The sequence below is a fragment of the Muntiacus reevesi genome, chromosome 20, assembly GCF_963930625.1.
Source record: "Muntiacus reevesi chromosome 20, mMunRee1.1, whole genome shotgun sequence".
Classification (NCBI taxonomy): domain Eukaryota; kingdom Metazoa; phylum Chordata; class Mammalia; order Artiodactyla; family Cervidae; genus Muntiacus; species Muntiacus reevesi.
The window spans coordinates 36,678,353-36,695,458 of NC_089268.1; positions in this window are offsets into that span (position 1 = coordinate 36,678,353).

A 17,106-nucleotide genomic window follows, 5' to 3' on the forward strand; every position below is an offset into this window, starting at 1 on the left:
CCAGTTGTATTCGAAAGAAGATCTCCACAGCTACGCTTTTTCACACTTTCACTGATGAAAAAGCTAGGTTCATGGGATTTCAAAAAGACGCTCTGTCCCCAAACCTCCCTCCAGAGTAGAACTGGCACCAAACAGAAGCAGGTAAGCGCCAGGCAGCACATATGAAAAATCAATGACTCCTGAAAATTTAAAGCAAACAAATACCTACTCTCTCACCATGAGCCAGCCATAGATGTTTGCTTCTATGTCTTCAGGAAATTCTCATCTTATTAGAGATGCCTGAAAAAATAAAGTCTGGAGGAGAAATGAAGGGATGTGTGCACATCCCTCACATTCTTTGGTTTCAAGAAATCTGTAATCTTTGTAAATTGCTAACAACTTTATCTTCCCTCATAGCTCAGTTGATAAAGAATCTGCCTGCAATGCAGGAGACCCCAGTTTGATTCCCGGGTCTGGAAGATCCGCTGGAGAAGGGATAGGCTACCCATTCCAGTATTCTGACCTGGAGAATTCCATGGACCATATAGTCCATGGGGTTACAAAGAGTCAGACACAACTGAGCAACTTTCACTTTCAAAGAGGTATTTATAAATACCAGCAGAAACAAGCTAAATAAAACCAGAGCCAAGGTTTGCACTGCTATTATTCACCATTGTTTGGACTGGGAATTAATACATTTCACAGATTAACTAACCATTCACAATCAGGAACCAGACTCACCTGCCACATGCCAACAGCTTGTCAACAAATGAATTTCTCCCCTCATCAACAAAAACAAATACTGTTATATGGCAGCAATTTACCTCTCTCCTCTTCGTATTCCACACACAAAAGGAAATACCCAAGTAACACTGTGATTTATAAGCAATCTTTCAGGGAAAACCGTACGTAAGAAAGGTTGTGCTGTGCTGTGTTGAGTCGCTCAGTCGTGTCTGAGTCTGCGACCCCGCGGACTGTAGCCCACCAGGCTCCTCTGTCCATCAGGATTCTCCAGGCAAGGATACTAGAGTGGGTTGCCATGCCCTCCTGCAGGAGAGCTTCCCAACCCAGGGACTGAACTCAGGTCTCCTTCATTGCAGGTGGATTCTTTAACATCTGAGCCACCAAGAAAGCCCATAGAAGATGACTAAAAAAAAAAACAACTTACTTTAAATTTTAACATAAAATTCAAGATGAAAATTAAAAGTAGTTAATGATAGATTTCACAAAAAGGTTCTAGATTATATAACTTTCTAAAACATGTAGAAATATCACTAAGCAGGCACCTATAATTTTCAAAATATTATTTTAAAGTATTCTATTATCACAAAGATCTTAGAACCTTTCATTATATAAAACTGGATTCAAAATACTGTTTCAAGGGCAGAAAACAGGAAACAGTATAAATGAACCTTTCCAGTCACACCAGCCCTTCCCCAAGGTAGCAGTCAAATGGACGGAAAGCTGGACTTTCTTGCTAAACACACATGGGTTCTAATTCAGGTGTGGCCAGAGGTATAACTTGTATAACTCAGGGCAGGTGATTCAACCTCTCCAGTTTTCTGTTTTCTTGAAAAATCTTTATGTATTTGACAACTGTTTACTGAATGCTTCCCCAGCACTAGATTCTACATTACAGAAAGAAAATACTTTGATAAATGTGACAGGTGAGGTCACTGATTTCATTAAGATTAAATTCTAGCGGAAATGACAGGTATCTGAACAAGTAATCACAAACATGAAGAGATGTGGAAACAGGAAGGATTCACACTGTGGGAGCAGAGAGAAGGGAACTCGGCTCCTAATCAAAAGGGTTAGGAGTCACTGTCCAAGGAACTGACGCAGAAGATAAAAATCTAAAAGATACAATGTATGACAAAAACCACTACAATATTGTAAAGTAATTAGCCTCTAACTAATAAAAATAAATGAAAAAAAAAGTAAAAAATAAAAAAATAAAACTCAACATTCAGAAAACTAAAAAAAAATAAAAAATAAAAGATACGTGGGAGGAAGCTGAACAAACTATAGTAAAAAACTTTCTAGGCAAAGCAAAGCAAGGCAAGGAAGATGGTGCAGGATCATGGTATGTTCAGGGAACTGATCAGGTCTGGTGTAGCTGGCCTGGAGAGAGGAGAGGACAGGGCAGGAGTGAAGCTGAAGCCCAGGCAAGGGCCAGATCTAGGAGAGACCCAGGACAGTGGGAAGAAAAGTGGGCTTTCTTCTAGGGAAAAGGGGGAGCCATCCAAGGGTTTAGGGAGCAGAGACACAATTTTACTTGTAATTTTAAAGCAAAGTCCAGCTGAAGAACACAGCCAGTATTACAGGGAGCAAAAGGGAATTCCAGGGATATTAATTCGGTGACTGGGGATCACCCAGGAGATTGATGGAGCAGTTTGTGGTAGAAGGTCTGAAAAGAAAAGGAAGAAATCTTTAAAAAGATTTAAGAAAAAGAATGCTTAGAACTTACAACAAAGTCTAATATGTAGGAGGGATAAGGAAAGCAAGAGAGAAACAAGTTCTCTAGCTATAAAATAACTAGAGAATCATCCCTGCCATGTATGATCGTGTGAATAAAAATATGTGACAATGTAGACTACATAAGCATCTCTTATACTGCCTCGTGCATAGAAGAAACTAAAAAAAAAAAAAAAAGAAAATGGCTACCTTTAGTGTGAAATAACAATTCACACTCGTTACAAGTGATGTGAGGTTGAATTTTTTTCTGGGTCAAATCCCTTATCTTTGCACTCTACCATTGGGTGCAAAGACTGCAGTTCACCAATGCAAATGGAAAGGAATGTGGCAGGAGGCTGTCTGTATGTGGAAAGAGTCTACACTGTGACCTCCAGATTATGAATGCTCCATCTTTACATGCTGGCAGCCAATAAAAACATTATTTGAAAATATATATCAAGCAGTTTGGTGAGATTTTTCTCTTAAATTTATGAAGACGATCAAGACCATGATCTTGATTATGGTTTGCGTTCTTTTCCTGGAAGTCTGTTTTTACTCCTATGGATTATACCTTTCTGAAGAAACCCTTTGGGACTGAATAAAATCTTGTGACTCTGCAGTTTGCACCTCCAGTGCCCAAGACAAAGCTCTTGGCAGGGGTGCTATAGAACTGCGGTTGGCCCACACACAAGGTACACATAGATGGAGATGGCCACACACAGACCTCTCTGGTGGGCAGGGCACAGGAGAGCCATCCCACAGCAGAAGAAGCCTGTGTTACTTCCCTAACTATAGACACAGACCATCACTATCACCAAGGGGGAGGGTGGTGTTTCTGTATTATAGGTTAATATGCATACATTTAGACTTCGGATCTACAAGGATGCAGTTCTAAGAATGGGAGTTGAAAGGGCTTTATTCTAAATTTGTAAGACCTCCATATCTTTATAATGAATTATTCTCTCTGAATATTCAGAAAAACAGGGAAGTCTGCGTGCTACAGTCTGTAGGGTCGCAAAGAGTTGGCACGATTTAGGACTGAACAACACCACCTCTAAATATTCTATTGTGCCACTACAATGGAGCTCTATCTTACTCGGGAAATAAATAAGTGAGGGAAAATCTGTATGGAGAAAAACTTACTCGAACATTCTTTAAATCACCCACAAAGAATGGTATATGTGGTTTTATACTTACTTTGTGGTCTTGCAATAAGCCTAACATTGTCAGCTTTTCTCAAGCATTTAGACAAATTCCTACCTCTTTAGTGGAGAAACCAGATGAAACACTAGGCCTCTGTTTAGTGGTGATTTTTTAAAAATAAATTTGTCTGTCTTCTGCTTTTTTAAAAAAAATATATACAATGTTTAAAGGTTGCTTTCTATTTATATTCACTACAAACTGTGGGCTATATTACCCATGTTGTACAAAACATCCTTCAGCCTATTTATATCCAATAGTTTGTACCCCTCCATCCCTAAAAATCCCCTCATCCACTACTAACCACTAGTTTGTTCTCCACATCTGTGAGCCTACTTTTTCTGATTTTTTTTCAAGCACATGTTAGGTGAGTAAGTTAAAGATATACAACTCTACTACATACAAAAGAAAAAAGTACTTCTCTAAATCTATTTTCAAAACCAACAAAGTCCTATTCTAATTTTGAAAATCAACTTTCAAGAAAAATTTGAATTAATTTATTGTCTAATTTAACTAAAAAATTACCTAGCTCTTTTGCCATGCCATTTGAAACAGTAAAACATCATTGGCCTAATTAGTCATGCTTTTAATGAACCGGGATATTAAATGTGCAGGAAAAAAGGGGGGGATGTAAGATTTCCCTCCTCTTTTCTCACTCATATGTATACATGAATCCAAATGAATTCCAATGTCATGTCATTCTAGACTTATATTCATTCTCATTTAATTTTAGAATTGAAAGACAAGTCCAATATTATCTGCCATGCCAGATACCTTCTCTTTGCCCTTCTGGATATACTTTCTTCCTTCTCCACCATGTTTATGGCTTCTGTGGGATGGCCTAGGGACCACATCAATAGGCCCCCTAACTTTCTGTCTTCCTGTTGGGATCAACAATGGGAAGCCCTGGCAGGAGATGGATGGAAGGAAACAGAATGAGATCAGTGAACTTATTCCCCTGGCTCCCTCCTCTTAAACTTTCCCAGATACAATCACAGTGTCTTCAAGGTGTCCTCCTCTGCAAGACTCTGTTTAAGTTCCACAGATGACCCCTTCTCCCATTTCTTTGGATCGAGGCTGATAGCAACTCATTTAATATCACCCATCTCCCATAACTTGATAACTCTTCTGAACTATTGTCATTTCTGTATACTGTTTGTTTGATTTCTAAATGCTACAATTTAAATTTACACATGAAAACACTGAACGTGAAGAAACACGACTGTCAAGTTCAAGGTAACACAACCACTAGCCAGCCAGTGAATGGCGGTGGGAAGAAACCAGAACATTTCATTGCCAGGAACAGAAACTTCTGTGAAGCAAATTAAACAGACAAAAACATGGAGATGTTCTTTGGACCACAGAGCAGGGAAGTTCAGAGGGACTGAGTTGGAGAATGGGAGGAGGCAGAGTCCAACCTTTCTTATCAGGAATGTGTTTCTTTTCTCCATCCCTCTCCTTAGTTCCAGGTTGATAGGCAGGCTGTCCCCACAGAACAGAAAATGCGACTACTAGAAGCTGTATCCTGACTCATCCCAAAAGTTCTAGCAAAGTCCCAGAGGCACGTATAGTTAAGTTAGCACTACTCACAAGCCCACCATGAACAAATTAAGCAAATCCCGAGTGCTCAGATCAAGACAGCTGGCCATCCCTGGACTGAGGAATTAGGACTCACTCCCAAAACATAGACTCAGGTGGGGAATAGATGATTTCTTTGAAAAAGAGGCAGACAGAAAGCAGAAGAAAGGAACTTTCCCCAGAAACAGGGGCAGAAGGAGTGTAGAATCAATAGACAACTGGTATACCAAAGCAAGCACAGAATCAGTTATCTGAACCTAATTCAATTTATGTTTCACTATGACACATACAGGAACCAAATAATCTGACCTAAACCAAGTCTTATTCCATGGAACCTAAAGAAAATAATCAAACTGTACATACCAATGATCAACATCAGTCTGGTAGTTACAAGTCACAGAGAATTATCACATACATTATCTCATTTAATTCAGTTATTCCAGATTCCGAATTTCATATACTTTGCCTATGGCCTTTTTCAAGGTCAGACAAATGTTTGTGAACTTTGAGAATCCAAAGATTATTTATAAATGCTTCAATGGTGTTCACATGTGGTTAAGAAACTACAGTGTAAACATTTCAGAAAAACTCATGCTTGTCAGTTTTATTGTGCTAAGAATCACGTGGAAATTCAGTCAGAGACCCATTAGGATATATTTCTGGGTCAAAGGCCAAAGTTCTTGGAATGGTCATGTCTTCTTTTCTGCAATCTGCATTTTACCCAGGCCCCAGGGGTCACTCTAATACTAAAAATATAGCCTCCACACTCCCTGTGAAAACCACTGACCAAGGCTTTTACCATAATATTGCAGAAAAGCATGGATCTGTGTGCCTACATACCCAGAAATGCGTCGTTAGTATAAAAATCTCAAACAAATGATCAAGAGGCCAAGGCTGGCAGACTCTCATGATGGTTTTGAAGCAAACTGTGGGTTTGCTCTGATGAAATTTAGAGGTCAGAAAACACATGAAGATGACCCTATGATGAAGTATTTGATAAGCTTGGAGAGAATAACAAAGTTGGTCTGGATACCACGCAATTGAGAGTGAAAACTAGAACTTGATTCAGAAGGTTAAGAGAAAAGACCAAACACAATAACATGAAAGACTGAATTTCTTTTGCCCTTTCTTGATAAAGGTAAAAGGTATTTAATGCAAATAACCTTTGCAATTTATATATTTATATATATATATATAATATATTATATATATATATGCATCAGTTCAGTTCAGTTGCTCAGTCGTGTTCGACTCTTTGCGACCCCATGGACTGTAGCACACCAGACCTCCCTGTCCATCACCAGCTCCCAGAGTTTACTCAAACTCATGTCCACTGAGTTGGTGATGCCATCCAAACATCTCATCCTCTGTCATCATCCCCTTCTCCTCCTGCCCCCAATCCTCCCCAGCATCAGGGTCTTTTCCAATGAGTCAACTCTTTGCATGAGGTGGTCAAAGTATTGGAGTTTCAGCTTCAGCATCAGTCCTTCCAAAGAACACCCAGGACTGATCTCCTTTAGGATGGACTGGTTGGGTCTCCTTGCAGTCCAAGGGACTCTCAAGAGTCTTCTCCAACACCACAGTTCAAAAGCATCAATTCTTCAGCACTCAGCTTTTTTTATAGTCCAACTCTCACATCCATACATGTTTAAGGTTACATATATATAAATTATATCCATATGTAAAACAGCATATAAAATTGCATATATATAGTTTCAGATATTTTCTAAATTTCTCAGTTATCACAACAGATGGATTCTGAAGATTCCCAAAACTTTGCAATTGAAACTCACATCATGTGATAATATTGAAATGTACTTTTCTAAATGGTGATGGCAACCATGGATCAACCCCAGTTGGCAGACATGAGGTTAGTAATCTCCAGGTCAGAATTTATTTGGTGCTGCTAGTTAGAAAAACTGAAGTTGATAGATATATCTGTCAAAGCTCAAAACTATTTTTAGTGCATTTCACGTCAGAGGTAGGTGGAAAGACCCATTCTCTGGAGGAATCATCTGAGAAAACTGGTGACAGATGTGATATGAGGACAGGAAAGGAGAAGTGAGTAAGCAAAAGGTGACTCTAAAATCTTGAGCCTCTAGCTGTGCATTCACTCAACTATGCTTACAGAGCCCTTTTCTTTTCTACTGACTACAACACAGTAGGAAAGAAAACAGCCCAAGTCAGCCTGCTTTCTTACACCAATCAGTCACTGAGCAATACAAGAAGTAGCCATTTTAGGGGATGCAATTTCATTCTGCAAAGTGTTGGGAGGTTCCCCTTAATCTAAAAACTGTGTCTAAGGGGATTAACTAAAAGTAAATTCAAAAGAACCTGATCAAAATCTTTGAAGCACTTTTGGAGTTTAAGTGGAAATTAACTGCAGGTCTGGTAACCAAGATTCAGTCACAGATGAGTCAGATTCAGAACCATTTTAGACAAATATCTGTGTATCATATCTGCTCAATCTGAAGTCTCCCCATTTTCCAAACAAATGACTGTGTAGTATCATTTAAGATCCACAATTCAGTTTTCATCTCAGTCTGGATATGAACTTTGACATGTTAACACTATGTTGAAAAGAGGATGCAAACAAGTAGATGTATCAGAGGTTAAGAAGCAAAATAAGAGTTACTGTTGTGGAAGGAAAAATATTGCCTTGCCTAACTGCTGACCTAACGTCTAAAGGCTTAAGGCAAAGTTAAGGAACAGATCAGACCTCAAGATTCAATCTCTGAGTCTCATGTTTTGAGCTTTACACTCTGAACATAGACTTCCACAATATTATAGTTCACCATCATTTAAGGAAAGAATATGAGGAAAGAAAGAGTTGTCAGGAGAGTTCATTTTCATCACAATATGGTTAATATTTAGTTTCTAGCAAATTAGATAATGTATGCAAGAAACATACATCAAGTAAGTACTAATACAATAAATCATTTGTATGCATAGATGCACACATAAGACTTATTCTAATGTTATCATAAAGCATGTTGAACAGACAAAGAAAAAAAAAAAAGTCCTATCCCTAAAATGTTGTGCTATCTAAAGATACAATTATACTGTACCTAGGAGAATGACAGACACCCATAAAATGGGTACTCATCAAATACTATACAACAACAGAAAACAGTCCTATGAATACAACTAATTTTCTGGGACTAAAGGTATTTAAAGGGCTAATCCACATTATCTCAGTTTCTCATTTTATATTCTTCCCTAAAATGCTATTCCTTTAATAAAGTGTAACTAATTTGCATTCCAAAGGTGTGAGGTGGATGAAAGTTGGTCACCCTTGTAATCTAAGTGTAGAAGATTATCACAGGTACAGGCAATTAATAAGCAGATTGCCCTACACCCAGAGTCCTTGGGGACCCATCACTAGCACTAAAGGTTTAGTTGAGATTTCATCTCAGTTACAAACAGAATTAGGCAGAGAAAACTTATACACCCTGTTCTCATGTTCTCCATTTTCTTTTGAAATTGAGAACACACTTGAGTCACTTTGAAGTGATATTACTGACTTGCAAAACATTTTTTTTCGCTCTGCAATGTGAATGTGCATTTTTCAAATATCAAGCCTTTGATCTGACTTGCTCCACCAGAACACTCTATAGAGGCTGGAAACCATTTCTATCTAAGGGTTTGCAATGCTGAAAGGAAGACTGCTCTAGCTTGGAAGAGGTTCGAAATATCCCATCTGAAAGCTCTTTTCAGGCCTCCTCAACCTAAACACTTTACTGAGAGGGGTCAAAGGTCACCAACTGCCAAAACAAAACCCAAATTACGCAGTGCTCCCACAAGGAAGCTAAGCTAAGTGGAAACTCAGAGGTCACCAACTGGACTCCTTAATGCAGCAAGGGACAAACAGTAAAAATGCCCTTAAAAAGTAACAGGTACATTCTCTTAAATCCTACTGATTTTTACAAGTTGTCCAGTAAGTTTAAAAGACTAGCTTCTTAGGTATCAATGTAGAAACTAAATTGAACTATTCAAGAAGAAGAAGGGAGTGGTGGCAGTAATGGTGTGGTCAGTCCAAACTTTGAACTCTCAAAGCAACCAGCCTGAAAACTACAAAGCACCAGATGGTTTTATAAACCCGAAGGTCCATAAATCTTCCCTTAAAGTTTCCAATTTTGAACAAAAAAAAAAAAAGTTGTTTTCTTTGTGGGATTGGGGAAAACTTTTACCATTGGGTATCTGACCACCCCAAACCCTAATAGCTTTTTAAGTTTTCTTGCTCTGCATGCAGGAGACAAGCAGGACAGATGCCAAGAGAACAAGCTCAGAGCACAGCGTCATCTGGCAGCTGTCTTGCTGGGGAGAGAAGGCTGAGCTTCTATTTCTCAACCTTGACTGTCTCACTGTAGTCATCACGACTTAATGAAGTTCTAAGATTTTAAACATTCATGGACTGAGTTTAGAGATTCCTCCTTCAATTGGAAAATTAACATATATTTCTGATTTTCAATTACAACTCCAAATCTCCAGTTTTTAAATCATATTCAGCAGTGGTCAGAAGGAGGAAATGATGGGGGAAAGATTTCCCTGATTTTGTTATTTAGTCACTAATTTGTGCCTGATTCTTTTTGCAACCCCATGGACCGTAACCAACCAGGCTCCTCTGTCCGTGGGATTTCCCTGGCATGAATACTGGAATGAGTTGCCATTTCCTTGTCCAGGGGATCTTCACCACTCAGGAAATCGAACCTGGGTCTCCTGCATTGGCAGCTGGGTTCTTTTTGCTGAACCAGCAGTGTAACTTTAACTTGTAACGGAGTCAACTTTAACCCTTCTATTTTTAATGTGTGTGTTTGAGCTACCCATTTCCCACATCTTACCCAGTAGAACATGCAAGAAGAGGACAGAAAATTGGAGGGAACAAGGGGCAGACCAAAGAGCGATTGGTAGCCACAATGCAAACTGGCTCATTTCACTTGTCAAGGTCTGTGTACACATCTGTGTGCGGAGCATCTGTGTGCCAAGTTTGTCAGGATGGGATTCAATCAGGCAAGAGTCTGCAAAAAATATGAGGCTTTGATTTTGCTACAAAAATTAGTGAATCAGAAAAGGGCAACTGTTCTTTGAAGACCCATCTATCTTACATAGTTTGGCTACTGAAATATGTAAGCATCCCATTATTTCATGTTCTTACATCCATTTCCTGCTCTATTCAACCCTTCATTACACATCACCTTAATTTCCTTTCTTCCTTCCCAGATTTCTTTCTTCCCTAAGTGCATGAAACCCTTGTCTCCTTGTTTATCAGAATGAGACTAAGACCAGCATGTATATAAAAATTTCTCTGTAAATTAAGAAGTTTTGAAATAATTTCAATCATGATTATTTATTCATATGCCAAAATATACAAAAGACAGAGTGAAAAGGAAGACATGAGACATGCTAAATGCTTAAGATGGCTTACCTTTAAAAAGTTATGTTCAAGATCATTTAATAATCACATTAAAGTGTATTAGGAATTATTAGACTAAAGAGGTTTCAAATTCCACGGAAAATGGAAAAAAAACATGGAATGACTTCAAGCTTCAAGGTATGTATAATAAGAAATTTCAACAATCTGGGTTGTTGAGTCCTGGGGTGGATGAATCATTAAACGAGACTGTGGACTGACTTCCCAGGAATTGTTTAAGGAGCAGAATGGTCACCGTCTGATGTGGTTCACACTCTGTAACCAAGCAAAAGGAATGAGAGAAATCAGGTCACCCCAATCCTATTTTCCAGTTCCAAAATTTGATCAAAGCATTAATTTTTAAAAACTCATGCAAAGTCCCTATAACTTTAATACAAACACCCACAATTTAAAATGTAAAATTTCCTACAGAATGGAAAGGTAGTCGAAAATTCCAGCTATTATGGTAACAAATAATAAAAATATTTTCTTAAATAGAACATGCAGTATATAACACATGGACATTTTAACAGCAGCTGTTTCAGCTGAGACTTCTGTTTATAGACACCCCCAGAGGTTCAAAAATCAGAGGTGGTGATAGCAACACAAGAGCAAGTTTCTCGGGTTTTGCGTGTAGCCCCACAAAGTCTTCATTATCTGAAGTGTCCAGAAAAAAAAATATATTTCAGCGACATGAAAAATGTCAAAACTTTCAGTGACTGGTCATTGTGAACATTGTCACACACCTACCACACAAAAGTTAATGACATCCCTGTTAGAAGATCCTTCAGCTACCCTTTATGTATATCTGTATAAATATATTTATGTCTATGTATTTTATATTTATTTGAATATTTTTAAGAAAATGAAGGAGGAAAGTTAAAATTCTCTTCTGATTTAAAGGTTTTGTGTGGGATTTTCACTTTTTTCATTCACATTTTACTCTGAAAAGAAGAAAATTAGGGCAACGAGAGAAGTCTAAATTTTTTATCTTCAGTCACTGGAAAATGGGAACCTGACTTTCCTTTCATGCCGGTCATTTATTATGTGGGGTGTGTGTGTGTGTGTGTGTGTGTGTGATGGGCATATGCAAGCATAAGACAGCCACAGCTGCTCAAGCAGCCTGAAAAATTTCATATACCACTGATCCAGTCGCGACAAGAGGAGTCCAGCTTGGAAAACAAAATCTCTCCTCAGTGCTACTGTAACCTTTTGGATCTCCTTAAAAACACAAATAATACGGGAGGGGGCGGGGGTGGCTTTTATTTCACACAAGCTGTTTCAAGTGATAAGGGACTTTGTCACCTCTGGGGACTAAGCATCCAGTTATAACATTTGTATGGAAGCTGACTTGTTAAATTTGCCCTCAAAGATAAGGAACCTACCAAAGCACTAGAAAGAGGAGAAGCAGGGTCCAGTTAAAAGAGAGGCCAGAGGCTGAGGGGCTACTCATCCACTGATAACTACTTAATTATTAATCCTTTTGCTTAAGTGGTATTTAAGCAATAAAAAAATCTCCATTTTGCCTTTCTCAGTAGATACTGCAAAGTTTTATTTTTTCCTATGTAGACATCAACATATATAAATCATATGTCATGAATAGGGACTAGCAAGCAGAATAAGAGTATTGTTTGAGACAGAATTGGCAAATAAAACTGTAAGATATTTAAAGTATATAACATGATAATTTGATATATGTATATATTATTTTTTAAATTTACTTTTAATTGGAGTGTAATTTCTTTCCAATGTGTTGGTTTCTGCTGTACAACGATGTGAGTCAGCCATAAGTGTACATATATCCCCTCCCTCTTGAGTCCCCCCACCACGCACCCCATCCCGCTTCTCTAGGTGGTCACAGAGCACGGGGTAAGCTTCCTGTGTCATATAGCAACTTCACACTCAGTTCAGTTCAGTCGCTCAGTCTTGTCCGACTCTGTGACCCCATGAATCGCAGCACACCAGGCCTCCCTGTCCATCACCAACTCCCAGAGTTTATTCAAACTCATGTCCATCGAGTCGGTGATGCCATCCAGCCATCTCATCCCCTGTCGTCCCCTTCTCCTCCTGCCCCCAATCCCTCCCCGCATCAGGGTCTTTTCCAATGAGTCAACTCTTTGCATGAGGTGACCAAAGTACTGGAGTTTCAGCCAGCTATCTGTTAATATTTTACAGATGGTAATGTACTGTGTTTCAATGCTACTCTCCCAAGTCAACTCGCCCTCTCCTCCCTCCGTTGTATCCACAAAACTGTTCCCTGTGTCTCTCTTCCTGCCCTGAAAATAGGTTCACCAGTGCCATTTTTATAGATTCCATATATATGCGTTAATATACAACATTTGGTTTTCTCTTTTTGACTTACTTCACTCTGTATAACAGGCTGTACGTTCATCCACCTCAGCTCAAGTGACCCAAATTCGCTCCTTTTATGGTTAATTAAAATTCCATTGTATAGATGTACCACAACTTCTTTATCCATTCCTCTCTCAATGCACATCTAGATTGCTTCCACGTCCTGACTATTGTAAACAGTGTTGCAATGAACTTTGGGGTACACATGTTTTTTTGAATTATGGTTTTCTCAGGGTATATGCCCAATAATAGAATTTCTAGGTTATATGGGAGTTTTGTTAGGACTTCCCTGATGGTTCATTAGGTAAAGAATCTGCCTGCAATGCAGGAGATGGTTCAATCCCTGGGTCAGGAAGCTTCTCTGGAGGAGGAAATAGCAACCCAGTCAGGTATACTTGCCATTTCCACCTACACCTCCGCCACAGTGCTGACCCTCATTTACGTATGTATTAGAAAAGAATTTACCTTTCTATTAACTTAAGTAACATAGTTATCTGACATGTTTATCTTTTATTTTTTGAAGAGAACACAGGTAAGTTCCGCTCTCTTAGACAGCATCAATTATACAACACAATTTTATCAGTTGTAGTCACCATGCTATACATTAGATCCTCAGACCTTATAATTTTCATATATTAAAATGTATAACCTTTTACAAACCCCTGTTTTCCCCATCCTCCAGCTCTTGGCAATCACTTTCCTACTCTGTTTCCAAGTACCACATTTTTCTTTTTAGATTCCTCACAACTGATATCATACAGTATCTGTCTTTCTCTAACTTATTTCACTTAGCATAAGGCTCTCCAGTTTCATCCATGCTGCCACAAATGGAAGAATTTGTTTCTTTTTTAATGGCTAAATAAAATTCATATATATATTTGTATATATATATATATATATATATATATATATATATATATATCACATCACATTGTTTTAATCTCTTCACCTATTGACAGATACTTAGATTGTTCCTATAACAGGTTGTTCCTAGGCTACTGTGAATATTGCTACAATGAACATGGGAGTACAGATTTCCCTTTGAGATAATTATTTCATTTCCTTTGAGTATATATTCAGAAGTGAATATATATCCAGAAATGAATATACATCCAGAAGTGGGATTAATGGCCACATAACAGTTCTTTTTTAAATTTCATGAGAAACTTCCAGAAGGTATTCCATGGGAGTTGCACCAATATACATTCCTACCAACAGATCATAAGAGCTCCATTTTCTACACATCCTCAACAACACTTATTTCTTACTTTTTGGTAAAAGCCATTTAAACAGGAATTAGTTGGTATGTGTTGTACTTTTGATTTGCACTTCCCTGATAGTGATGTTGAGCATCTTGTCATATACTTCTTAGTCATCTGTATATCTTATTGGGGGAAAAATTTTCTATTCTGTAAAAAAATAGCATGCATCTTGTATACTGTATTTGAATATATAAAACTCGGTTACCTATCCATACACCAACAATAAATTATAGAAACAATCCCATTTACAATTGCATCAAAAAATTAAAATAGTTAGAAATAAGTTTAAGCAAGGCGTTGAAAGATCTATGCATGAAAACATTCAAGACACTCATGAAAGAAATTTTTAAAAGACACAAAAGGAAACGTATTTCATATTTACTGACTGGAAGAATTAATATTGTTAATATATCCATACTACTCAAAGCTATCTACATATTTACTGTAGTCTCTTTCAAAATTCCAAGGCACTTTTCACAAAACAGAAAAAAAAATTCTACAACTTGTATAAAACTGTTGTTGTTGTTTAGTTGCCAGGTGATGGCTGACTCTTTGTGACTCCATAGACTGCAGCACGCCAGACTTCCCTGTCCCTTACCATCTCCTAGAATTTGCCCAAGTTCATGCCCATTGAATTGGTGATGCCATCCAACCATCTCACCCTCTGTCACTCTCTTCTTCTTCTGCCTTCAATGTTTCCCAACATCAGGGTCTTTTCCAATGAGTCAGTTATTCACTTTAGGTGGCCAAAGTATTAGAGCTTCAGCTTCAGCATCAGTCCTTCCGAAGAGTATTCAGGGTTGATTTCCTTTAAGATTGACTGGTTTGATCTCCTTGCTGTCCAGGGGACTCTCAAGAGTCTTCTACAGCACCACAATTCGAAAACATCAATTCTTCAGTACTCTGCCTTCTTCATTGTCTGTCCAGCTCTTACATGCATACATGACTACTGGAAAGAGCATAGCCTTGACTATACAGACCTCTGTCGACAAACTGATGTTTTTGCCTTTAACAAACTGTCCAGGTTTGTCATAGCTTTCCTGCCAAGAAGCAATTGTCTTCTAATTTCATGGCTGCAGTCACCATTCACAGTGGTTTTGGACCCCAAGAAGAGGAAATCTGTCACTGCTTCCACCTTTCCCCCTTCTATTTGCCATGTAAGTGATGAGACCATATGCCATGATATTAGCTTTTTTGATATTGAGTTTTAAGCCGGCTTTTTCACTTTCCTCTTTCACCCTCATCAAGAGGCTCTTTAGTCCCTCTTCACTTTCTGTCATTAGAGTGGTATCATTCACATATCTGAGGTTGTTGATATTTCTCCCAGCAATCTTGATTCCAGCTTTTAGGACTCATCCAGTCCAGCATTTCACATGACAAGCTCTACATATAAGTTAAATCAGCAGGGTGACAATATACAGCCTTGACGTACTCCTTCACCAATTCTGAACCACTTTATTGTTCCCTGTCCACTTCTAACTGTTGCTCTTGGAACTGTGTACAGGTTTCTCTGAAGACAAGTAAGGTTGGTCTCATATTCCCATCTCTAAGAATTTTCCACTTTGTTGTGATCCACACAGTTTGGTGAGGTCAATGAAGCAGATGCTTTCTGGAATTCCCTTGCTTTCTCTATGTTCCAGCAGATGTTGGCAATTTGATCTCTGGTTCCTCTGCCTTTTCTAAACCCAGCTTGAACATCTGGAAGTTCTGGGTTCACATAATGCTGAAGCCTAGCCTGGAGGAATTTAGCATAACCTTACAAGCATGGGAGATGAGTGCAACTGTTCAGTGGCTTGAACATTCTTTAGTACTGCCCTTCTTGGGAACTGAGATAAGGACTGACCTCTTCCAGTTCTCTGGCCACTGTTGGCTTTTCCAAATTTTCTGACATATTGAGTGGAGCACTTTAATAGCATCATCTTTTAGTATTTTAAATAGCTCTGCTAGAATTCTATCACCTCCACTAGCTTTATGGGCAGCAGGGCTTCCTAAGGCCCACTTGACTTCACATTCTAGAATGTCTGGCTCTGAATGAGAAACTACACTATTGTGATTATCTGGGTCATTAAGATATTTTTTTGTATAGTTCTTCTGTGTACTTTCTCCATCTCTTCTTGGTCTGTTCTGCTGTATTAAATCACAAAATACCAAAGAGTCAAAGTGATCTTAAGAAAGAAGAACACAGTTCGAGACTAGGGTTGCTGATTTCACATTGTATTAGAAAGCTATAGTAATCAAAACAGAATGATTTGCTTCTGGCATGAAAGCAGACACATAGATCAACAGAGCAGAACAGAGAAGCAAGAAAGAAACACGCACCCATATATTGTTGGTTAGCTTATGAGAAAGGAGCCAAGAATATCCAGTGGGGAAAGGACAAGCTTTTCAAACATGGCACTGGGAAAACTGGACAGTCCTATGAAAAAATGAAACCGTACCCCTGTCTTTTACCATACACAGAAATCAACTAAACAGGGATTAAACATTTGAACATAAGACTTTAAGCAATTAAACTCCCTAGAAGACATTGAGGTAATCTTCCTTCGTGACAACGGTCTTTGCAATGAGTTTTTGGGTTTCACACCAAAAGCAATGGCAACAACTGCAAAAATATACAAGTGGGACCACATCAAACCCCAAACAAAGGAACATCAACAAAATCAAATGGCAACCTATGGATTGCGAGAAAATATTTCCAAATCACATATCTGATAATGGTTTAATATTCAAAAATACATGATACTCATACAACTCAAGGGCAAACATAAACAATCCAAATTTTTAATGGAGTATAAGAAAAGTAAGAGTTTCGATAAATCTGAAGATTAGACTGTAGATGAGAGACACAGCAAGGTTCTCCTTCCAGAA